Source organism: Macaca mulatta, chromosome 2 (genome assembly GCF_049350105.2).
Source record: "Macaca mulatta isolate MMU2019108-1 chromosome 2, T2T-MMU8v2.0, whole genome shotgun sequence".
NCBI lineage: Eukaryota > Metazoa > Chordata > Mammalia > Primates > Cercopithecidae > Macaca > Macaca mulatta.
The window spans coordinates 94,672,976-94,698,499 of NC_133407.1; the positions used below are offsets into that span (position 1 = coordinate 94,672,976).

General features: G+C 37.0%; 1 protein-coding gene across 9 annotated transcripts in view; it reads right to left on the minus strand.

Annotated features, from left to right (window-relative positions):
* LOC144339055 (uncharacterized) overlaps window positions 1-25,524 on the minus strand; it is a 293,212-nt gene that overhangs the window by 228,157 nt on the left and 39,531 nt on the right. For 2 of the 9 annotated variants that reach the window (XR_013413669.1, XR_013413665.1), the window contains one exon: window positions 15,421-19,885. The exons of the other annotated variants lie outside the window; for them this stretch is intronic. The gene's annotated coding sequence lies outside the window, so the exon portion shown is untranslated. Of the gene's footprint in view, window positions 1-15,420; window positions 19,886-25,524 lie in introns of those variants that run through there. 9 annotated transcript variants of the gene reach the window in all.

Below are 25,524 nucleotides of genomic sequence, written 5' to 3' on the forward strand. Positions count from 1 at the left end.
CACATATGTGGTCAATTGATTTTTGTTAAAAGTGCCAAGAACACACAATGGAGAGAAGACAGTATCTCCAATAAGTGGTGCTGGGAAAACTGGATATCCACATGCAGAAGAATAAAATTGAACCCATATCTCATCTCATACAAAAACTGAGTCAAAATAGATGAAAGACTTGAATGTAAGACATGAAATTGTAAAACTACTAGAAGAAAATATAGGGGGAGATTTTCACAGCATCGGTCTGGACAATAATTTTTTTGACATGATCTCAAAAGCACAGGCAACAAAAGCAAACCTAGACAAACAGAATTGCATCAAACTAAAAAGCTTCTGAACAACAAAGGAAACAACAGAGTGAAGAGACAACCTACAGACTAGGAGAAAATACTTGCAAACCATACATCTGATAAGGGGTTAACATCCAAAATATCCAAGGAACTCAACAACTCAATAGTAAGAAACAATCCAATGAAAAAATGGTCAAAGGGCCTGAATAGACATTTCTCAAAAGACGTGCAAATGACCAAGTATATGAAAGAATGCTCAACATCACTAAATATTAAGGAAAATATAAATTAAAATCATAATGAGATATCACCTCATATGTATTACAATATCTGTCATCAAAAAGATGAAAGATAAATAAGTGTTGGTGAGGATGTGGGGGGAAAAGGAGCTCCTATACACTGTTCATGGGGAGGACTGCCATTATTAGGACTGCCATTATGAAAAATAATATGGAAGTTTTTCAAAAAAATTTAAGAGTAGAATTACCATATGATCCAGTAATCTCACTACTGGGTACGTATCCAAAGGAAATGAAATCACTATCTCAAAGAGATATCTCCATTCCCATGTAGATTGCAGCATTATTAGCCAAGATATGAAATCAACCTAAACGTTCATTAATGGATGAATGTATAAAGGAAATGTGGTATATATACACAGTAGAATACTATTCAGCCTTAAAAAAAAAAAGACATTCTGTCATTTACAACAACACAGGTGAAACTGCAGGCCATTACACTAAGTGTAATAAGCCAGGCTCAAATCTCATTTATATGTGGAATCTAAAAAAGTAACTCACAGAAGTAGAGAGTAGAATCCAGTGGGGGAGGAATGGGGAGATATTGGTCAAAGGGTACAAAGTTTCAGTTAGACAGAAGGAATAAGTTTTTGAGCTCTATTACACAGCATGGTGACTATAGTTAAAAATAATGTAATGCATATTTCAAAATTGCTAAGAGAATAGATTTTAAGGGTTCACACCACAAAAAAAGTATGTGAGGTGATGAATATATGCTAGCTTAATTTAATTATTTTATGCTGTATACTTGTATCAAAATATCACATTGCACTCCATATACATATCACTTGTCAATTAAAAATAGAAATTTTAAAAGAAAATCTGTGAAAAGACACCTTGTTATTAGCGACAATTATTTAATTTTATGAGGAAAAAATTTACTGACCATTTAAACATACACTTCAAGATGCCAGGTACATGGTGGTGCGTAGTCATTTGAGATTTTGCATTGTAGTTACAATGTTTACAGTAGTGGAAAGAATTGTGTCTTCACTGCTTTTCTTACAGTGGGAATTATGGCTGAAGTCAAATTTCGAATGCATTGACATGAACAAATATTTGGCGCTTTTCTTGATATCTTATTTGCATTAGTTTGTTTTGCATTGCTATCAATAAATACCAGAGACTGGGTAATTTATAAAGAAAAGGTTCACAGGCTGTGCAAGCATGAGACCAGCATCTGCTCAGCTTCTTGTGACGCCTCAGGCAGCTTTTACTCATGGCAAAAAGTGAAGGGGGAACAGGCATATTGCACGGTGAGAGAAGGCGCAAGAGAGAGGGGAGAAGGTGCCAGGCTCTTTTAGCAATCAGATCTCACAATAACTGATAGAGTGAGAACTCGTTCATTACTCTGAGGACAGCACCAAGCAGCTCATGAAGGATCTACCCCAATAACCCAAACACAAACACCTCCGACTAGGCCCCCACCTCCAATATTAGGGATTATATCTCCATGAGATTTGAAGGGGACAAACATTCAAACTATATTACTATTACTATTACTACTACTATTACTATTAATTTGTCCTTGGAGTTTTCCTGCTTTATGTGTGGTCCAGGGTCAGCTAAAGATTTCAGAGGAGTTTATGTGCAGATTATGACATTACATAATAGAGAGAAATGATGATAGGAATGATAGGTGACTTAATTTTTCTGCCTAGATGCCATAAAGTTCAATAACTTAATCATTATATATCTTTATATAGATGATTTTGTGTCAGTTTTCTCTGGTATGTGATGTGCCCTTTTGATCTTCAGATTCAGTTTATGGGGCATTTCTCTGTGATCCAGTTTCTTGGATTTCCCTTTACTCACTTTTTCACTTTTTAGCTGCTTTGGTAGCTTCAAACTCCATTCTCTGACTCCTGAGCCAGGAAGACGGTAGCTTCCTACTTAGAAATAGTTGTGATGTCCTGTGTAAAACCGATGGTGATAATAAGTGATAAGCTACATAAAAATGTAAATGTTGCCCAGAAAATGTTCCTTTTATCAAAGATCAACTCCTCTCTAGTTTTTCCTACCTCTTCAATATATTAAACTCATTAAAATAACTTTTGCCTAGATTTTGTAATTTTATCTGTGGAAGGGTTAGTCTGATAAGAGATACTCTGCTATTACTGAAAACAGAAATTTGATATTAACTTTCACAATGTCAGTTATATTATAATATTTTCATTTATTTCTGCATCCAAAGTTCCCCAAAGAATAGTCTTTGTTATATATTTAAATGAATTAAAATATCACCATTGTTTCTTTTACCATATTTTATTTAAGGATGATTTCTTTATTTAGGTTTCACACTATATTATGAGTATTTTGTTTCCTGAGTTCTTTCATGTTTAAATATATATGGCCTGCAAACTTTCTATTTGAATGGTAACATAGATGGATATAATATTCTTGGTCACTGATATTTTTCCCTTCAACTTTGCAGCTTTTTCTTCATTCTTCAGACATTGAGAGATGATCAAGGGATGCTAAAACTAGAGGGCAACATTTTGATGAGTCATAGAATATAAAATAATCTCAGAATATTTCTGTTCAATATACTTAATAATTAGAAAGGGGGAAATGTTTCTTTTACAGAAGAGAAATTTAGCGAACACCGTCTTAATTATGTAATTAAAATTAGCATTACCAATGCTAAGACAAACGGACATCTTATGCCTGCTAATCTGATGCCCTGAAAAAGACACATTGGCTCATGGTATTCTTGCCAAAAATACATAACCTGAATCTAATAATGAGGCAACATTAGACAAATCCAAACTGAGAGACATTCTACAAAATAACTGCCCTGTACTCCTCAAAAATGTCAACATCAAGAAAACTGAAAGGTGGAAGAATTGCTTTGGATTAAAGGAGACTAAAAAGACAGGATAACTAGGCAATGCACAGTCCTCAATTGGATTCTATGAGGAAAACATGTCAATAAACAGTACATTATGACAAATGACAAATTTGAATATAAACTGCAGACTTAAAAATGGTGTGGTAACAATGTTACCTGCTTTTGAAAATTGCCCTGTGATTATTTAAGATAACATCCTTGTTCTTTGGAAATATATAACTATGTATCAAGTATGCTTCAGACAAAAATTATATACATCTATGTAAAATATATAGAGAGAATAATAAAAATGGGGCAAAATATTAAAAATTGATAATTTGGGGTAAAGCATATATAGGAGTGCCTTTCATTATTCTTACAACATTAGAGAAAAATTAAAATTATATTAAAATGAATACAATCAGAACAAAAAATACAGGTGAAGCAGAGAGAGTTAGAAAGTAGAATAAAAATATTAAAGGCTTTACCTTTCATAGGAGGAAATCAGTCAGTACTGTCAAAAATTGAAATATTTTCATTTCAAAAAGTAATATTGCTGATATCTTAATGGTTTTTAAAATCTTTCTTTAAGCTTTGGATCTTTGAGGAAGTAATATGTCTTGTGGAGAAAAACATCAAAAACTCAAAAATCCTGCATTTCAAATTCTAGTAAATTAGGATAAAATTAAATGTATTTTTACTAACTGGTAGGTTGTGATTCTATTTTTATGAAACTATTTCTGTATATGTATATGTATCTATCTATTGCTCCACCTATCAATGCATCTGTCAATCTCTATATGTGCATACAGGTTTGACTGTAGTAATGTTCACCAAATCTTATACTACGTTACTTCTAAGTAATTTTTTCTTTGTACTTTTCATACGGCTTAAAATTTTGAAAAGTATGTATTATTCTTATAAAACTAAAGTGTGTACTCTAACATATATAAAGGCACTTACATCACATTTACATTTTGATCCTTAAAACATAATGGTATTAATTTTAATTTGATAAAATATTAACATGCTAAAGTCATTTCCAGTTCTATAAACAAACTAAAAACCCAACACAAAGTATCTGCACCACATTTCAAGAGTAATGAGTTCAATCATGTTAAGGTTATAATTTTGTTAGTCTGTTCATTTTTTTCCTCTCAATGCAACTAGAAATTAATTCTTTGTCAGTCTTAACAATTAGTGTTCTTATCTTTTTTTCTGAAATAAAGATGACATTAGATCAAAATCTTTTTATTTTTCTTCTTTTAAAAAAATTCACTGTAATAGCCTAGTCGTGACAAGCATTTGATAATATCATCTGCATAGAAAAATAAAATTCAGTGATTTTACAATCATTCCTACCAACTACTCCATTTGGTATATGGCTAAATTAAAAGTTCTCTCTCAGATTCATCTTCAATTCATCCTTTATTTGAATTATCCCATGTAAGCTACAGCACACATTTTTGAGTTGTAATTTCTTTCTGCATCCACCTAGTGCATCTGATGAATTCTAACTGGACTCTAAGTTCCTTGAGAGGAGGCACTTTATCATAATCATGTGTATACCCCCAGAAAATTAAGATAAATTCTGACATTGAAAGGCCTCTTTACTGGTTGACCAAGAGCAGTCTGCTTGCAAAAACTAACAGACACAATGGCTCTATGTAACTCCAGTGTTGGGGCCAAATGTATGTATCTGCCTTCTATAAAATGAATATCACACGTTGTGGGAACTATGTCCTCCTAAACAGATCAGAGAGGTTTGAGTGACCAATTACTTCTTCATTTTGTGTGTGTGTCTGTGACAGAAACTTGCTCTATTGCCCAGGCTGAAGTGCAGTGGTGTGATCGTAACCCATTTCAGGCTCTACTCCTGGGTTCAAGCAATCCTCCCACCTCAGCCTCCTGAGTAGCTGTGCCCAGCCGAATTACTGCTTTTGTGTTCAGCCCAAGAAACAATTGAATGTTCACTGTATACCAGGCACTGTGTAAGACACAAGGAATATAGCTATAACTAGTAGTACCTTCCCAGAAGGACTTCCCAGGCTGGTGAGTGAGATGGATAAGTAAAACAGTTGTCCGAACCAGGTCAGAGCCCTCCCTCACTGCCCATAAAGGCTACAACCACCCTTTAATAAATAATTGTGCTTGCCCTCTGTAGTCTAGGAAATCCTGGAAATTAAGCAAGGCCTGATAAAGTGACTCCTTCAAGAGTCACCTGTGATGTTCAGTGAATCAACAAAGCCTTGACAGTTTTCTTACAGCCTCTACATCCTATCTATAACCACATTCTTTCCAGTCTCTCTCCAATTCCTCTTAGATTCATTCCCTCTTTTGCTTTCCCACCTATACTTCACAACTTTATTATGTTTTATCTCCATCACTTTAATCCTTTCACGGCAATGTAAGGTTCATGTTTTGATTCACCCTCAAGATCTTTTTATTAGAGAAGAGGGCCCATGCCTACTTTGCCTCTGTTCCCTGGCAGAGCCTGTTCCAGAGTCCTGTGTGCTGTAAGAATTTCATAAACTCTGTTGAATGAATCAGAATTCTAACATAATATCATCTCCAATAACCAATATTGATTATGAAGCTGATTTTAAAAAATGGGTTTGTCCAACTGGAGTCACCTGGAACGTTTCCAGTGACCCCAAAGATGAAAATTACCACATGTACTGCTAAGCAACCATAAAATCCAGCAAGCAAAAACCATCCAAACTGTCTCATGACTCATAGCTCAGTTCATCAGTAGGACTGCATCTTTGTCTACTCTAGTTGTTGACTCACTTTCATCTCTGGATATTAGATTATTGGTTCCCTTATAAAATAGCTTCTAGTATCTCCTCATACGATACTCAGAACCCACTGATGTACCCACTATGACACTACCTCCCGGATCTTGGCCAAATCCTGATGTTGGAAAGAATACTAGGTCCTAAATCATCATGCCTTTGTATTTTATTTATGTCACATTCTAAGTCTGGTTTGCACTTATTGATAAGAATTGCCCAGTCTTCAGTTTTAAATACTGATTTTTGTGTCCTATTAAAATCTCCTGGGCTAACATTGTGCTTGATGATACAGAACACAGAATCTTCACATCTTAAAGACCTTTCATCAGAGTTGAGACAATAATTATTTTCTTTACTTATACATACTTTTATTTATAAAATTGATTCATGAAGATGTACACATATAATCTCAGAAATATAGAGAATAATAGTGGGTGTCTACTTTCACTTCCCCTCCAGTCAATCTTATTCCCAGAGGTAACCACCAATAACAATTTAGCATATATTCTCCCAAACATTGTTCTACGCATTTAAATATATAAACAAATATTCATAACTATACATGCAACCTACTCTATAACTTGTTCCTATATAGTTATTTTATATAAATGTAGTAATATGATAGATTATTCATTCATTCAACATGTTGCATCCGTTCCTACTATGTGCTGTGTAGTGCTCTAGGTACTGAGATACAATAATGAACCAATGAACAAAAGAATGCCCTTGGCCTCAAGGAGCTTACATTCTGTTCACATACTTACACACTGAAGTATACTTACATACTTTACATACATATTATGCATAAATGGTTTTTTACCAAAATAGATTATACTACATCTTTTTTAGTACTCTTGGAGCTTCTTCGGAGCATATCAGCTCTATCAGAACATAAAGTACATCTACATCTACATCACTGTAAACAAATAATAGATTGATTAAAAATTGCATCTTATAAAATAGACTAAGATTTTATATCCAGAATATATGTTTAAATCCTACAAATTAATATAAAAATATATAAATAAAAACAGGTAGAAGCAACCTAAGTGTCCACCAATGGATGAATGGATAAAGAAAATTTTACATATATACACACACATATATAGAGAGAGAGTATACACACATATATAAACAAAATATATATAAACGTTTTATATATAGCATATATATATAATATATATAGTATACACATACACACACACAATGGGATATCATTGTGTGTATATAAAAAACCACCAAAATAATGAAATTGTGTCATTTGCAGCAACATGAATGGAACTGGAGGTCATTATATTAAATGAAATAAGCCAAGCACAAAAATGCAAACATCACATGTTCTTACTCATATGTGGAAGCTAAAAAAGGTGGATCTCATTAAGATAGAAAGTAGATTGGTGGTTACCAGAGGCCAGGAAGGGCAGAGGGGAGGGGGGATAAAAAGAGGTTAATTAATGGGTATAAATATACAGTTAGATAGAAGAAATAAGATGTAGTATTAGATAGATCAGTAGAGTGACTATAGTTTGTAATAATCTATTGTACATTTCAAAAGAGCTAGAAGATAGTAATTTAAATGTTTCTATCACAAAGAAAAATTAAATATTTAAGGTAATGAATATCCCAACTACCCTGATTGATCTTGACACATTATACGAGTATATTAAAATATTACATGTACCCCCAAAATATGTACATCTATTATGTATCATTAAAATAAATATATGAATAAAATCCAAAAAACTGAAAAATATGAAAAAATAATTCACATTTTTAAAAATAAATATATAAATCTCAAAAACTACCTGACATTACTATAAATAAGGAAAATTAAAATTAAAATCAAAACACTTGGAACTTCTACTTCTAACAAAAATGAAGTAACAGGGACCAGAGTTAGCCTCTGCCCAAAACAACTTTAAAAACTAGACAAAATATACACACGTAAAAGGACAGCTTTAAGACGTTAGAATCAGGTGGCACAAGAAAGAGGGGAAATAAGGTAAGTCCAACAATCATTCCAGCTTACTGTCTGGAGGAATATTCCAGGTCAAAGTGCAGGGAGAACTCAGAACTCAAATGTTGCCCAGACATCTTTCTGAATAAAAGACAATGAAGAAATGGAGTTGCCAGTCTGGGAGATCAAGGGGAAGTACGGAGAAGAAAGCTGAACAGAGAGAGAACTCTAGAGATCTTCAGAGGGTCCTCTTTGAGTCTTTCAGCTAAGTACTGATCAGCACATGCTTGTGAGGAAACTGAGGCCAGGGAAATAATTACTTGAAATGATTAAAAGGTATAAGCCCAAGAACTTACACAGGGCTAAAAGCAGTTCCTATTCTCATCATCAGATTGAATTAAAAAGTAAAATCGAACTATATGTTGTCTGCAGTAAACTTGCTTTGAATAGAAAGATACAAGGAGATTAAAGTTAAAGGATATACCAGGCTAACACTAATTGAAAGAAATCTGGAGTCCCTACATTAATCTAAGAAGATCAATACACTAAAAGGACATAATAATCCTAAGTGTTTATGCACCTAATAGAGCTTCAAAATACATGAAGTAAAACTGATGAAACTAAAAATAAACTATTTATAAATAATTTAATTATTTAAATAAATATTTTATTTAAAAAGTTAAGCAAATAAACTCACAATATAAAATTTGTTTTAACAACTTTGTTTTCAGAATTGACAAAAGAAGTAACAGAAAATCTTTAAGGACATAGAAGACTTGAACAACACTATCAATCAATTTGACTTAATTAACATTTGTAGAAGACTCCAACCAATGAAACCAGAATATATTTTTTTCCAAAGACAAACAGAACATTTACCAAAATAGACCATATTCTGTGCAATAAAGCAAGTCTCAATACATTTTAAAAGACTCAAATCATACAAAATATATTCCCTGTCTAAAACAGAATTAAATTAGAAATCAACAACATAAAGACAACTGAAAAATCTTCAAATATTTGGAAACTATACAATATACTTCTAAATAATCCATATATCAGGAGAAAATCAAAGGGGAAATCAGAATGTAATTTAAACTGAATAAAAACAAAAACATGCCATGTCAAAATTTGTCGTATGCTACTAAAGCAGAACTTAGAGAAAAATGTATAATACTAAGCATTTATATTAGAAAGAAGAAAGATCTCAAAGAGTTCTCCATCTTACAATGAGCAAAAAAGAAAGGCAAGTTAAACCCAAAGTTGGCAGAGAAAAATAAATAATAAAGAAAAGAATAGAGACAAATTACTTGTAAACAGAAAAACAATAGAAAGCCATCAATAAAATTAAAAACCTGGTTATTCTTAAAGACAAATGAAATTAACAACACTCTAGCTAGGCTGATCAGGAAACAAAGAGAAGACACAAATTACCAATAACAAGAATTTGAGAAATGACATAATTATAGATAGTTTTGATTATAAAAGAACAGAAAGGGAATGTTATTTAAAAAATTATGTCGATAAATTTAACCACTTAGATAACATAGGCAAATACCTTGAAAAAGTAGCCTTCCAAAGCTCACTGAAGAAGAAACAGCCTGAGCAGCCCTATATCTATTAAAGAAGTTAAGTGGATAGTTTAAAATCTTCTCACTAAGAAAACCTCAGGCATAGAAGTCTCCACTGGTGAACTCCACTGATCATTTAAGTACTCTTTTAGAAAATTGAAGAGACGGTAGTGTTTTCCAATTTATTTTATGAGGTGAGCATTTCCATGTTATCAATACCTAATAAAGGCATTGCAAAACAAGAAAATGATAGATCACTATCCCTCACTGACATAAATGCAATCATCCTTTACAAAGTTTTAGCAAACTGAATTCAATATAAACAGAAGAGATAGTACATCATGGCCAAGTGGAGTGGTCTTATTCCAGGAATATAAAGTTGATATACCATCCAAAGTCAATCAATGTGATTTATCATATTAACAAACTTTTTTTAAAAGACCATATAATCATCTCAACAAATGCAAAAAAAAAAAAAAGAATTTGTCAAAATTCAACATCTATTACTGATTAAAATTTCTCAGACAACTAAAAACAGAAGCAAATTTCTCAAATTCTCAAAAGGGCCTCTATGAAAAATCTATAGCTAACATAGAATATATGAATATCTTTATATAATATACATATATATTATATATCTGTAGCTAACATAGAAAAATCTATAGCTAAAATTTAATGATGAGAGGCTGAATGCTTTCCCCCCTAAATCAGGAAAGCGATAAGGATGTTCACTCTTACTTCTAGTCAACATTATTCTAGATATTCTAGACAATACAGTAAGTCAAGAAAACGAAATAAAATCTTCCATATTAGAAAGAAGTCTACAAAAAGCTATTAGAACTAACAAGTTTAGTACATTTGAAAGAGACATGGTGACTATATAAAAATCAATTTTATTTCTGTATACTAGTAGAGAAAATCAGAAACCAAAATTAGAAAAACAGTTCTACTGTTGCTGTAGCAAATTACCACAAACTCTGTGGCTTATAACAACATAAATTTATGATCTTAAAGTTCTGTATGTTAGAAGTCTAACACGGGTCTCATTTGGGGTAAAATGAAGGTGTTGCCAAGGCTGTTTTCTTTTCTGGAAGTATGAGTGAATCTTTTCTAGCTCCAGAGGCTTCTGGTTCCTTGGATTGCAGACCACATTCTCTACCTCCAAAGCCAGAAAGTGACCTTGAGGTTGGCAATAATTTCTTAAATACAACACAAAAGCACAAACTATGAAAGAAAATAATAAAATAAATTTGATGAAAGTTAAAAATAGTTGCTCTTTGAAAGACACCATTGCCAAAAAAGAAGACACGTCACAAATTGGAAGAAAATATATACAAAACAGATCCAACAGAAGACTTGTATCTAGAATATATAAAGAATTGTTACAACCCCATAATAAGACATACAATTGAAAAAAGCAATGGGGAAAAGATTCAGATACATCACCAAAGAAGATATATGAATGAAAAATAAGCAGCTGAAAAGATGTGCAATATAATTAGTCTTTGGAGAAATACAAATTAAAATGACAACGACATACCACTACACATCTACTATTAATAGAATAGCTAAAATTTGAAACATTGAGTGTTGAAGAGGATGTGGATCAACTGGAACTCTCACTGTGGGAATGTAAAATGTTACCATCACTTTGAAAACAATCTGACAGTTTCTTTAAAAGTTCAACATAAACCTGCCGTACAACCCAGCCCTTCCACTCCTAGGCACCCAAGAGAAATAAAAGTATACAGACACACAATTCTAATAGCAAAGAAATTTGAAAACAACCCAGATGTACATGAATAGGTGAGTGGAAAGTAAATTGTGGTATGTCCATACAATGGGATACTACTCCTCAATTAAAAAGTTATAAACTATTAACACACAATATGGATGAATCTCAAAATAATTATGCTGAAGGGAAGAAGCAGACGATCAAAAAAATATAAGGTTTGATTCCATTTAAAGAAAGACTGGAAAATAGAATAGTGACAGAAAGGAGATCATTGGTTACCTGGGGACAGCGGCAGCGGCGGGGAGGGAGGAAATAAGGAAGAATTACAAAAGGCACAAAGAAACCTTTAGAGGTAATAGTAATGTTTATTAACTTGGTTATGGTAATAGTTTCTCTTTCTCTCTCTCTCTGTCTCTCTCTCTCTCTCTCTCACACACACACACACACACACATTAAATTACAAGTCAAGTTTATTGTATGTCAATTATACTTCAATAAAATTATAAAACAAAAAAATGAAACTACAGGAAGTTGTATTCACTCATCAAATGACCAAAACCTAAGAGTCCAGCAGTGGAGAATATAAGGGTATGAAGATTCTCATGCTGTGTTCATGGAAGGTTAAATCTCACAAAATCTGTCAATTAAAATACACAATCCCTTTAAAACTGCAATTTCACTTTCAGAATAGAATCTTAAAGAAACATTTCCACCTGGGTACAAATATAAACCTTGTCTATAATCATATAATAGATCACTCTTAAATGTCTATCAATAACAGAATAGTTAAATAAATTATGAATAATTAGATGATGGAAAACAATTCTTTTCTAAAATAGGTTTTCTTTTACCTCACTATATAAACACCTATTTTATTTTTATAGGCATTGCGTAACTAAATTAGTTTTGTCCCCAAGTTGGATTTTGCTTAATAGGTGAGGGGTGTGTGTATGTGTGTGTGTGCGCGTAGGATCAAATTTTATCTGACAGATGTAAGTTACTTGGAAGAGCTCATTTGATTTATTGGGCACAGAATAATATGTTCTTGAAAAAAAACGTACATGGATATTTGCTTGACAGATTGAAATGCTACACAACTAGCACTTTTTTCATATATATATGAATGTTCTCCTGGCCTAATCACTCAAATAAACCCAAAGAAGTTATTTCAGCATCTTGAATAAATATCACCCATTTTGTAACTTTTCATTAAAGCAAAATATAAATATCACCTACACATTGCATACATCGTCTATAAACCTGTCATTGGAGTACAGATATATGCAAATTATTTACAGTCATGTATTCATACCTACTATCAAAAAGCCAAACAATAGCTAGAACATAAGAGTGGAATTTTCTTTTTAAATTGTGAGGCTTGTATCACATTTCTTTTTGCATATTGGTTCTCCTATGCTATGTCTCAAGCTGGCAACCGTGTAAATTTCGCTGTTCTTCATTTGCCTCACCAGACTTTGCAGTTTGATGAGCCTTAATATATTTAATTATATGACTGCTCTTCCTCAGGAAGGGTCAAGAGAAAATAGCACACTTCCTGATTCACTCATTTCTTGGAAAGGTGGTGGTGAAATATCCACGATCATAACTGCAGTGGAATTGTGCTTGAGATGAAAGTGAACCTGTCTTCCTTAGCCTCTGTTGGCATTTAGCTTCACACTGCTTTTTCTTGATGCCCTGTTTCTCCAAAATGTGGTAAATAGCCCTAGAGAATCTTGTAAGACCTGACAGGAGGCCAGCACCAAGGAGAAAGAGAGACAAACTAAATTCAAGATGGATGTGAGAAGCAATAATCGAAACAGATGCCACAGCCTGAGGCTTGGAGCACGGATGAAAGCCAAATGATTCCAGTGACAAACTGGAGGGAAAGTTGTCGTAATTCAGCTTTGTAGACTCAGAGATGAAACACCATAGTTCTCTTAGCCACACAGAGCAAGACAAGGCAAAGTGAAATGGGCCTCAGAAAAGCAGCTCCAAAGGTAATTGTAGATGACTAGCTAGAAGTCAGGCAAGACGTAAGGGCAGAGTTCCTAATTATATTGAAGACAAAGGCAGAGAAATAAGTGTTAATAGGTTCAGACTGGGACCTTTTCCCAACTAGACAAGGATTCTAGAATTTATTTATTCAAATATTTCCTTTTTTTTTCATTTCCATTTTGTTTGTTTATTTATTTATTTATTTATTTATTATTGTACTTTAAGTTCTAGGGTACATGTGCACAACGTGCAGGTTTGTTACATATGTACACATGTGCCATGCTGGTGTGCTGCACCCATTAACTCATCATTTACATTAGGTATATCTCCTAATGCTATCCCTCCCCCCACCCCCTCCCCACAATAGGACCTGGTGTGTGATGTTCCCCTTCCTGTGTCCAAGTGATCTCATTGTTCAATTCCCACCTATGAGTGAGAGCATGCGGTATTTGGTTTTCTGTTCCTGTGATAGTTTGCTGAGAATGATGGTTTCCAGCTGCATCCATGTCCCTACAAAGGACATGAACTCATCCTTTTTTATGGCTGCATAGTATTCCATGGTGTATATGTGCCACATTTTCTTAATCCAGTCTGTCACTGAGGGACATTTGGGTTGATTCCAAGTCTTTGCTATTGTAAATAGTGCCACAATAAACATACGTGTGTATGTGTCTTTATAGCAGCATGACTTATAATCCTTTGGGTATACCCCCAGTAATGGGATGACTGGGTCAAATGGTATTTCTAGTTCTAGATCCTTGAGGAATCGCCACACTGTTTTCCACAATGGTTGAACTAGTTTACAGTCCCACCAACAGTGTAAAAGTGTCCTTATTTCTCCACATCCTCTCCAGCACCTGTTGTTTCCTGATTTTTTAATGATTGCCATTCTGACTGGTGTGAGATGGTATCTCGTTGTGGTTTTGATTTGCATTTCTCTGATGGCCAGTGATGATGAGCATTTTTTCATATGTCTGTTGGCTGTATGAATGTCTTCTTTTGAGAAGTGTCTGTTCATATCCTTTGCCCACTTTTTGATGGGGTTGTTTGTTTTTTTCTTGTAAATTTGATTGAGTTCTTTGTAGGTTCTGGATATTAGCCCTTTGTCAGATGAGTAGATTGCAAAAATTTTCTCCCATTCTGTAGGTTGCCTGTTCACTCTGATGGTAGTTTCTTTTGCTGTGCAGAAGCTCTTTAGTTTAATTAGATCCCATTTGTCAAATTTGGCTTTTGTTGCCATTGCTGTTGGTGTTTTAGACATGAAGTCCTTGCCCATGCCTATGTCCTGAATGGTATTTCCTAGGTTTTCTTCTAGGGTTTTTATGGTTTTAGGTCTAACATTTAAGTCTCTAAACCATCTTGAATTAATTTTCGTATAAGGAGTAAGGAAAGGATCTAGTTTCAGCTTTCTACTTATGGCTAGCCAATTTTCCCAGCACCATTTATTAAATAGGGAATCCTTTCCCCATTTCTTGTTTGTGTCAGGTTTGTCAAAGATCAGTTGGCTGTAGTTGTGTGGTATTATTTCTGAGGGCTCTGTTCTGTTCCATTGGTCTATAACTCTGTTTTGGTACCAGTACCATGCTGTTTTGGTTATTGTAGCCTTGTAGTATAGTTTGAAGTCAGGTAGCGTGATGCCTCCAGCTTTATTCTTTTGGCTTAGGATTGTTTTGGCAATGCGGGGTCTTTTTTGGTTCCATATGAACTTTAAAGCAGTTTTTTCCAATTCTGTGAAGAAACTCATTGGTAGCTTAATGGGGATGGCATTGAATCTATAAATTATCTTGGGCAGTATGGCCATTTTCACAATATTGATTCTTCCTATCCATGAGCATGGTATGTTCTTCCATTTGTTTGTGTCCTCTTTCATTTCACTGAGCAGTGGTTTGTAGTTCTCCTTGAAGAGGTCCTTTACATCCCTTGTAAGTTGGATTCCTAGGTATTTTATTCTCTTTGAAGCTATTGTGAATGGGAGCTCATTCATGATTTGGCTCTCTGTTTGTCTGTTACTGGTGTATAAGAATGCTTGTGATTTTTGCACATGGGTTTTGTATCCTGAGACTTTGCTGAAGTTGCTTATCAGCTTAAGGAGATTTTGGGCTGAGACAATGGGGTTTTCTAAATATACAATCATGTCATCTGCAAACAGGGACAATTTGACTTCTTCTTTTCCTAACTGAACACCCTTGATTTCTTTCTCTTGCCTGATGCCCTAGCCAGAACTTCCAACACTATGTTGAATAGGAGTGGTGAGAGAGGGCATCCCTGTCTTGTGCCAATTTTCAAAGGGAATGCTTCCAGGTTTTTGCCCATTCAGTATGATATTGGCTGTGGGTTTGTCATAAATAGCTCTTATTATTTTGAGATACGTTCCGTCAATACCAAATTTATTGAGAGTTTTTAGCATGAAGGCTGTTGAATTTTGTCAGAGGCCTTTTCTGCATCTATTGAGATAATCATGTGGTTTTTGTCTTTGGTTCTGTTTATATGCTGGATTACGTTTATTGATTTGCATATATTGAACCAGCCTTGCATCCCAGAGATGAAACCCACTTGATCATGACGGATAAGCTTTTCGATGTGCTGCTGGATTCAGTTTGCCAGTATTTTATTGAGGATTTTTGCATCAATGTTCATCAGGGATATTGGTCTAAAATTCTCTTTTTTTGTTGTAACTCTGCCAGGCTTTGGTATCAGGATGATGTTGCCCTCATAAAATGGGTTAGGGAGGATTCCCTCTTTTTCTATTGATTGGAATAGTTTCAGAAGGAATGGTACCAACTCCTCCTTGTACCTCTGGTAGAACTCGGCTGTGAATCCTTCTGGTCCTGGACTTTTTTTGGTTGGTAGGCTATTAATTATTGCCTCAATTTCAGAGCCTGCTATTGGTCTATTCAGGAATTCAACTTCTTCCTGGTTTAGTCTTGGGAGAGTGTAAGTGTCCAGGAAATTATCCATTTCTTCTAGGTTTTCTAGTTTCTTTCCATAGAGGTGTTTATAGTATTCTCTGATGGTAGTTCATATATCTGTGGGGTCGAAGGTGATATCCCCTTTATCATTTTTTATTGCATCTATTTGATTCTCCTCTCTTTTCTTCTTTATTAGTCTTGCTAGCAGTCTATCAATTTTGTTGATCTTTTCAAAAAACCAGCTCCTGGATTCATTGATTTTTTGGAAGTTTTTTTGTGTCTCTATCTCCTTTGGTTCTGCTCTGATCTTAGTTATTTCTTGCCTTCTGTAGCTTTTGAATGTGTTTGCTCTTGCTTCTCTAGTTCTTTTAATTGTGATGTTAGGGTGTCAATTTTAGATCTTTCCTGCTTTCTCTTGTGGGCATTTAGTGCTATAAATTTCCCTCTACACACTGCTTTAAATGTGTCCCAGAGATTCTGGTATATTGTATCTTTGTTCTCATTGGTTTCAAAGAACATCTTTATTTCTGCCTTCATTTCGTTATGTACCCAGTAGTCATTCAGGAGCAGGTTGTTCAGTTTCCATGTATTTGAGTGGTTTTGATTGAGTTTCTTAGTCCTGAGTTCTAGTTTGATTGCACTGTGGTCTGAGAGACAGTTTGTTATAATTTCTGTTCTTTTACATTTGCTGAGGAGTGCTTTACTTCCAACTATGTGGTCAGTTTTGGAATAAGTGCGATGTGGTTCTGAGAAGAATGTATATTCTGTTGATTTGGGGTGGAGAGTTCTGTAGATGTCTATTAGGTCCGCTTGGTGCAGAGTTGAGTCCAATTCCTGGATATTCTTGTTAAATTTCTGTCTCATTGATCTATCTAATGTTGACAGTGGTGTGTTAAATTCTCCCATTATTGTTGTATGGGAGTCTAAGTCTCTTTGTAAGTCTCTAAGGACATGCTTTATGAATCTGGGTGCTCCTGTATTGGGTGCATATATATTTAGGATAGTTAGCTCTTCCTGATGAATTGATCCCTTTACCATTATGTAATGGCCTTCTTTGTCTCTTTTGATCTTTGATGGTTTAAAGTCTGTTTTATCAGAGACTAGGATTGCAACCCCTGCTTTTTTTGTTTTCCATTTGTTTGGTAGATCTTCCTCTATCCCTTTATTTTGAGCCTATGTGTGTCTCTGCATGTGAGATGGGTCTCCTGAATACAGCAAACTGATGGGTCTTGACTCTTTGTCCAATTTGCCAGTCTGTATCTTTTAATTGGACCATTTGGTCCATTTACATTTAAGGTTAATATTGTTATGTGTGAACTTGATCCTGTCATTATGATATTAACTGGTTATTTTGCTCATTAGTTGATGCAATTTCCTCCTAGCATCGATGGACTTTACATTTTGGCATGTTTTTGCAATGGCTGGTACCGGTTGTTCCTTTCCATGTTTAGTGCTTCCTTCAGGATCTCTTGCAGGGCAGGCCTGGTGGTGACAAAATCTCTAAGCATTTGCTTGTCTGTAAAGGATTTTATTTCTCCTTCACTTATGAAACTTAGTGTGGCTGAATATGAAATTCTAGGTTGAAAATTCTTTTCTTTAAGAATGTTGAATATTGGCCCCCACTCTCTTCTGGCTTGTAGAGTTTCTGCCGAGAGATCTGCTGTTAGTCTGATGGGCTTCCCTTTGTGGGTAACCCGACCTTTCTCTCTGGCTGCCCTTAACATTTTTTCCCTCATTTCAATTTTGGTGAATCTGACAATTATGTGTCTTGGAGTTGCTCTTCTCGAGGAGTATCTTTGTAGTGTTCTCTGTATTTCCTGAATTTGAATGTTGGCCTGCCTTACTTAGGTTGGGGAAATTCTCCTGGATGATATCCTGCAGAGTGTTTTCCAACTTGGTTCCATTTTCCCCCTCACTTTCAGGCACCCCAATCAGACGTAGATTTGGTCTTTTCACACAATCCCATATTTCTTGGAGGCTTTGTTCATTTCTTTTTATTCTTTTTTCTCTACACTTCTCTTCTCACTTCCTTTCATTCTTTTGATCTTCAATTGCTGATACTCTTTCTTCCAGTTGATCGAGTCGATTACTGAAGCTTGTGCATTTGTCACGTAGTTCTCATGTTATGGTTTTCATCTCTATCAGTTCTTTTAAGGACTTCTGTACATTGGTTATTCTAGTTAGCCATTCGTCAAATCTTTTTTCAAGGTTTTTAGTTTCTTTGTGCTGGTTACATAGTTCCTCCTTTAGCTCTGAGAAGTTTGATCAACTGAAGCCTTCTCTTAGCTTGTCAAAGTCATTCTCTGTCCAGCTTTGTTCTGTTGCTGGCGATGAGCTGTGTTCCTTTGGAGGGGGAGACGCGCTCTGATTGTTTGGATTTCCAGCTTTTCTGAACTGCTTTTTCCCCATCTTTGTGGCTTTATCTGCCTTTGGTCTTTGATGCTGGTGACGTACTGATGGGGTTTTGGTGTGGGTGTCCTTTCTGCTTGTTAGTTTTCCTTCTAACAGTCAGGACCATCAGCTGCACGTCTGTTGGAGTTTGCTTGAGGTCCACTCCAGACCCTGTTTACGTGGGTATCAGCAGCGGAGGCTGCAGAAGGTAGAATATTGCTGAACAGTGAGTGTTGCTGTCTGATTCTTGCTCTGGAAGCTTCGTCTCAGGGGTGTACCCAGCCGTGTGAGGTGTGAGGTGTCGGTCTGCACCTAGTGGGGGATGTCTTCCAGTTAGGCTACTCAGGGTTCAGGGACCCACTTGAGCAGGCAGTCTGTCCGTTCTCAGATCTCAACCTCCATGCTGGGAGATCCACTGCTCTCTTCAAAGCTGTCAGACAGGGACATTTACCTCTGCCGAGGTTTCTGCTGCTTTTTGTTTAGCTATGCCCTGTCCCCAGAGGTGGAGTCTACATAGGCAGGCAGGCCTCCTTGAGCTGTGCTGGGCTCCACCTAATTCGAGCTTCCTGGTGTCTTTGTTTACCTACTTAAGCGTCAGCAATGGTGGGTGCCCCTCCCCCAGCCTCGCTGCTGCCTTGCAGTTAGATCTCAGACTGCTGTGCTAGCAATGAGGGAGGCTCCGTGGGCATGGGACCTCCGGGCCAGGTGTGGGATATAATCTCCTGGTGTGCCGTTTGCTAAGACCCTTGGTTTAGTGCAGTATTAGGGTGGGAGTTACCCAATTTTCCAGGTGTTGTGTGTCTCAATTTCCTTTGGCTAGGGAAAGGAATTCCCTTCCCCCTTGTGCTTCCCAGGTGAGGCGATGCCTCGCCCTGCTTTAGCTCTCGCTGGTTGAGCTGCACCCACGGACCAGCGTCAACTGTCCGAAATGCCCCAGTGAGATGAACCCGGTACCTCAGTTGAAAATGCAGAAATCACCCATCTTCTGTGTCTCTCATGCTGGGAGCTGGAGGCTGGAGCTCTTCCTATTCGGTCATCTTGGGTGTGCCCCGATGTATCTCAAATGTTTCTTGAGTATCTCTTACATGCCTGTCATTGTTCCAAGCACAGGCGATACAGCTGTGAACAAAACAAAGGCTGTGCCCACATGAAGCTTACTTTCTTACAGAGAAAGACAGACAATAAAGGTGTAAACAATCCAAAACAATTTTTTAGAAAGTCAGCAGTGATTCACACTAGAGAGGAAAAAATACAGGATAATTTGAGTGAGAGTGACTTTAGGTAAGTTTCGGGAAAGGCCTTTCTGAAAAGGCAATGTTTGAGTTACAGCCTTAACTACAAGGCAGAGGCAGCCACGCAATCATATAGGGAAGAGCATTCTGGAAGAAGGAAGCAATAAATGCAAGGGCTTTGCTGTAGGAGAAACCTGACCATTTCAGGGAGGAGAAGAAAAAAAAAAGCATGAAATGATACCAGAAAGTGAGAAGGGATTGGATTAGGTGGGGCCTATGGGTCAGCAAAAGGTGTTCAGATGTTATTCTAAGTGCAGTGGAAAGCCATAGGGGTTAAGACAGGAAATGATATGATCCTGATGGATTTTTGCTGTTAAAAGAGCACCCTGCCTGCTCTGTGGACAACAGACTGAAGGAGGAAGAGCAGAATCAGGAAAAATTAGTCAGGAGGCTGTTACCATAGTCTAGCGGAGAGACAAGAGGGGCTTGGAACAAAACAAAAGGTGACACATTGGAAATACATTTTGGATAGAGAAACACCAGGACTCACAGATGGATTGGATATGGGGGTAAGGAAAAGAGAATAATCAAAAATAATTCCTAGGTTTTTAACCTTAGCAGCTAGATGCAGCTATTAACTAAGAAAGGGAAGAAAAGAGCAAAACAGTTTTCAGGAAGGAAAGTCTAAGTTCTTTTTAAGTTAAGCTCTTAAGCCTAAATTCTTTTTAAGATGGCCATTCTACCCTAACATATTGATTATGAATTTGGCTATATGTGTCTGAAGCCCAGGAGAAAGGTTTAGATTAGAGATACTACATGGAAAGATATCAGTGTGTACAAATGGGATTTATTTTTTTATTTTGTTTATTTTTTGAGACAGTGTCTCACTCTGTCTCCCAGGCTGGAGTGCAGTGGTGCAGTCTCCGCTCACCGCAACCTCTGCCTCCTGGGTTCATGGGATTCTCCTGCCTCAGCCTCCTGAGCAGCTGGGATTACAGGCGCCCACCACTACACCCAGCTAATTTTTGTATTTCTAGTAGAGACAGGGTTTCACCATATTGGTCAGGCTGATCTCGAACTCCTGACCTCAGGTGATCCACCTGCCTTGGCCTCCCAAAGTGCTGGGATTACAGGTGTGAGCCACTGAGCCCGGCCTGTACAGATGGGATTTTAAACCCTAGGGCCAAATGAGAGCACCTAGATGGAGAAGGGAAGAAAATTTTTAAAATAATAATAATAATAATGAGATTGGCATAGGATTAGTTAATGGTCTCCCCAACCTTTAGAGAATGGGAAGAAACAGTTAGTAAGAAAGGAAGAAAACACAGCAATTTTGATGTCAAGGAAGCTAAGAAGGGACGGTAACAATGGCAGCCAATCAGCAACCCAGAAGGGCCATCTGAACAGAATTGTAACCCTGTGTCTTGAAGAGCTGAAGGGAGTCTGTGATTGAGGTGACAGATATATGGAGCCCAGGCTTGCTCTGACAGAAGCAGTCCATGGGTCTCTTTGGCAGCCAAGGAGAGTTTGTGAAAATGGAAACCCAGCAATTGTAATGTGCTGTCCAGTGGTTTAGTTGAGACAGCAAAACTTTAATAAAATTATGCATGTGCAATTTAGGGAAGACTGCTTACACACATCCTACCTTGTGGACATCAGCTTTGGAATTGGGCTATGTTTGAGCCTACGTTAGTGGTACGGATTGGGGGTGGGAGGGCCAGCAATAGCTAATCTGATTGCCAAAATTCAGGGGAAATGGCAACAGGAGAAATGAGATAGGAGATGACACAAAGGAACTAGAACGTCTAAGCCCTGGCCAAGAGAAACCAGGAGATTGGCAGGATGTTAAGAGAGCAGAACAGGTAGGCAAGCCTACTTGCAAACATCAGGTGCCAGGTAGTGCTCAGGAAGAAAGGACGGTTACCCAGTTGCCTTAACCTGAAGTTCTGTAATAAGCCCAAGAAGGGAAAGAAAGTCTGCAATTAGAGTTGGGAAGGAAGAGACCACAGTGGCAAACATACAGCATGTAGCACAGTGCCAGGCACATTGTAGGGCTTCAGTTTATGAGAGTCACATTCATTAATTATTGTTACTGTTTTAGTCAGAACAAAGCCCCCCTATATACAAGATAATCACAGATTCCATATTTAAAGCCTATAAGAGAATAGCCTGCCTAAGATTTTGACCCTGAAATTACTTTCTTTACAGAAAAAAAAAAACTTTGAAATTCTATTTCAGAGTTCCTACTGAGTCATTGTGTGCTAAGAATACATAAATATGTTCCTGCTCTCTTCAAAGGTTAAGATTATCTTCTTCTAAGCATACCTTCAACTTTACATACAGCTTCTAACAATGTTGCTAGGGAAGAAGATTAAATCAAAAGGCATTGGTGAGCCTTGAGGATTACTTACAGATTTCATTCATGAAGGCTCTATTTCTTCCCATTAATATTGATAACAGAGAGACCCCTGCTCAATATGCTGTGTGCATGTTACATGAGGCTGCTAATGTTCTCATGGGCCAAGGAAAGAAATCCAGAACTTGGTTGTAGTGGAATTTAATAGTCTTTAGTTCCACTAGTGTGCACCCCAGCTGCACACGTGTATTTGGAAAGACTACTAACTAGGGTGAACCACTGAGCTTTTCTTTACCCAGTCTTAAAAGGCCTCCCCTCTCCTCACATTGACCTACAGTATCCCTTTAATAGTCTTCCTCTACAAATACAGAATGACAACGTTTCATTTCCCCCCAACCCTGAGACAGAGTCTTGCCCTGTCACCCAGACTGGAGTGCAGTGGCGCGATCTCAGTTCACTGCAACCTCCGCCTCCCAGGTTCAAGCAATTCTCGGGCCTCAGCTTCCTGAGTAGCTAGGATTACAGGCGTCCACCACAATGCCAGGATAATTTTTGTATTTTTTAGTAGAGACGGCGTTTCACCATGTTGGCCAGGCTTGTCTCAAACTTCTGACCTCGTGATCTACCTGCCTCTCCCTCCCAAAGTGCTGGGATTACAGGTGTGCGCCACTGCATCCAGCTAACAACGTTTAATTTTAAAAGGCGGATTTCTAAGTTCCTCCAAGGACTAGCAAAATCAAATTAACATTGAGAATCTTTTAGGAAACAAACTTCTTTGTAGCTGAACTCTCAGCCTGAGATGCTACCCAGATTTCTATTTCATCTTGTGCCCGAGGTTTGGACTAGATACAGAACTGGCTTCTCTCTTCTGTGACTATCAAAACTCCAAGGTGTCATTTAGTGCAATGCATTAACCTATTGGCCAAGCATAGCTAAGTAAAGCAATGGCAAAGTCGAGGTGAGCTACGTGTTAGGAGGCATCTGAACAACTGTATTTGTCCAGCAAAATCTATGCGGATGCCTTATACCTCCGAGAGCAGAAGTACAAAGGACATGGAAACAGCCAGTGGGGAAGGTGCCATGGATAGCTGTGCTTCCCCAACCTAGAAAATTCACATTATCGTTAAAAGGTAGCAAGTGCAGAAAGTTTTGAAGTCAGCATTTAGCCTTTTTTCTAAATCCTGCTGATAGTGAGCAGAGTGGTAGGAAATCCTAAAACAGCCACTGTTTTCTTTATGTTGGCATTAACAGGCAACATGAAGGGTTTAAGAAAAACTTTGTTGGAAAATGTCCACTTTGAACAGCAAGGGATTTGGTGTCTATTCCAATTTCTTTCTCGCCCCCTCCCTTTCTGAGAGGGGAATTCACTCTTAAGTTGAAAAGCAAACAGCCACAAAAGCATTTCCAGGTACAAAGCCACTGGGTATGTTCTAGCCTTTTGGTAGAGTCTCCTAGGTCTCTAGCCACAGTTGGTTTTATGTTCCAGGCATCAATCCACACTCATGATTGATACCGTACACCTGTATGTCATTCGGAGGTTCACCCAGCTCGAGCAAATTATATTTTAAAACTGCACTGATCAAAAAAAAAAAAAAATCAGGGGAAGGGATTTCCTAGCTCTCAAATAAAAATGTGCAATGGAGCGCTTACTAAGTAAACAGAAAACATGGGCAGCTGAGAAATCAATTTAGCTGAACAAACAATGTTCCATGTAATGAACTACTAATTATCCTTTTATGCCATGTCAGTCTGAGTGATTACAGAGCTGTGCAGTTTAATTTGACGTTTGAGCATTGCCTTGCTCCATTAGCTTCATATAAAGCTACAACACATTCAAAAGCGGGGGGGTGGGGGGTTCTGTATTTATCTGGAACTAAGTAAGCACCTGTATTAATAATAAGACGAGAATCTCAGAATCTTTTTAAAAATGTGCTTTTAATATGAGGATGAATAAAGCATGGAGAACCGGAGGGAGTGTGAAGATCAAACCAGGTGTCTTTTGGTCAGTGGAGGAAACACCCGGAAGCAGTGAAACGCACTGGGTTTACTGCAACAACCCCAGCTACGAAAATGCCACCCTCTCCATGATTAAGCACCACCAAATCCCAAGCTCCAAGCAGCTGCTGGGCTGGGAGGCCGAAAAGGCAAGAAGACACAGAGCAGGGTTGAAATGAAGAAGGAACTCTTTTTCAATGAGACTCATTACATTATGCAAATCCTAAAAAAATTGTACCCTGTGTTGTAATGAGAATATGACTGCATGGGAAATGTGGGTTACAACTCTTGACTTTACCTGCTTTTCACATATTTTCACATAGTGAGTAAAATCACTGTGGGAGGAAACGGCAATGTGGGGATTTTTATTTTTAATTCCATCCAATTCAACAAATAACTCATTGAGTTCCTGCCATGTGCCTGACCTGTGCTAAATGTATGGAGAATGAAGAGAGAAGTAAAAATACGCAAATCCTTCAAGGATTGGGCAGTCTTTATATCTGAGCCACATTCCATTTCTTTAACTTGCTGAGCAAAAAAAACTGGCCTTCTAAGGCAGTGGTTCTCAACTTTGGCTGTACATTGGGATTACCTGGGGACACTTAAAAAACCCAAAACCTGGATTCCATTTCCAGACATTCTAATTTGATGGCTCTGGGAGAGTCATTACTTTTAGACCTACTTAGGTGAATCTAATGAGAAGCCATTATTGCAATCCATTGCCATGTTGACTAAAGTTTTATCTTCAAATTATGCCATTTACTCAACCCACAAATATTTATTGAGTACATATGAGGCATTTGCACTGCACTGAGACTTGTGAAACGCTGTGCAGTGTTTTCATCTGAGCAACAGGTTATACCTCCAAAGTGTCGGCTCTGGTCACTAGACCACTGAAATTAGGATCTTCAGTGAGCAAGGGTTTCCTAACTCACTTTTTTTATCCCCAAATCAGACGATGATTAACAAAACAAATTCACTGCTTAGCACTCATTTTTCGAGCCAGTTTTTTTTTTTTAAAGTAAGTAAATAGAATAATATTGTCAGTTAAATCTATGATAAAGAGTCTCAGGAAAGATATAAAGCTGTGATACAAGGATTCCCCATCCAAGAGAGGAAAGAATCACCCATCTTTTCAGAGAACATTACAGGTAGAATTGCACAGCACTTCAGAA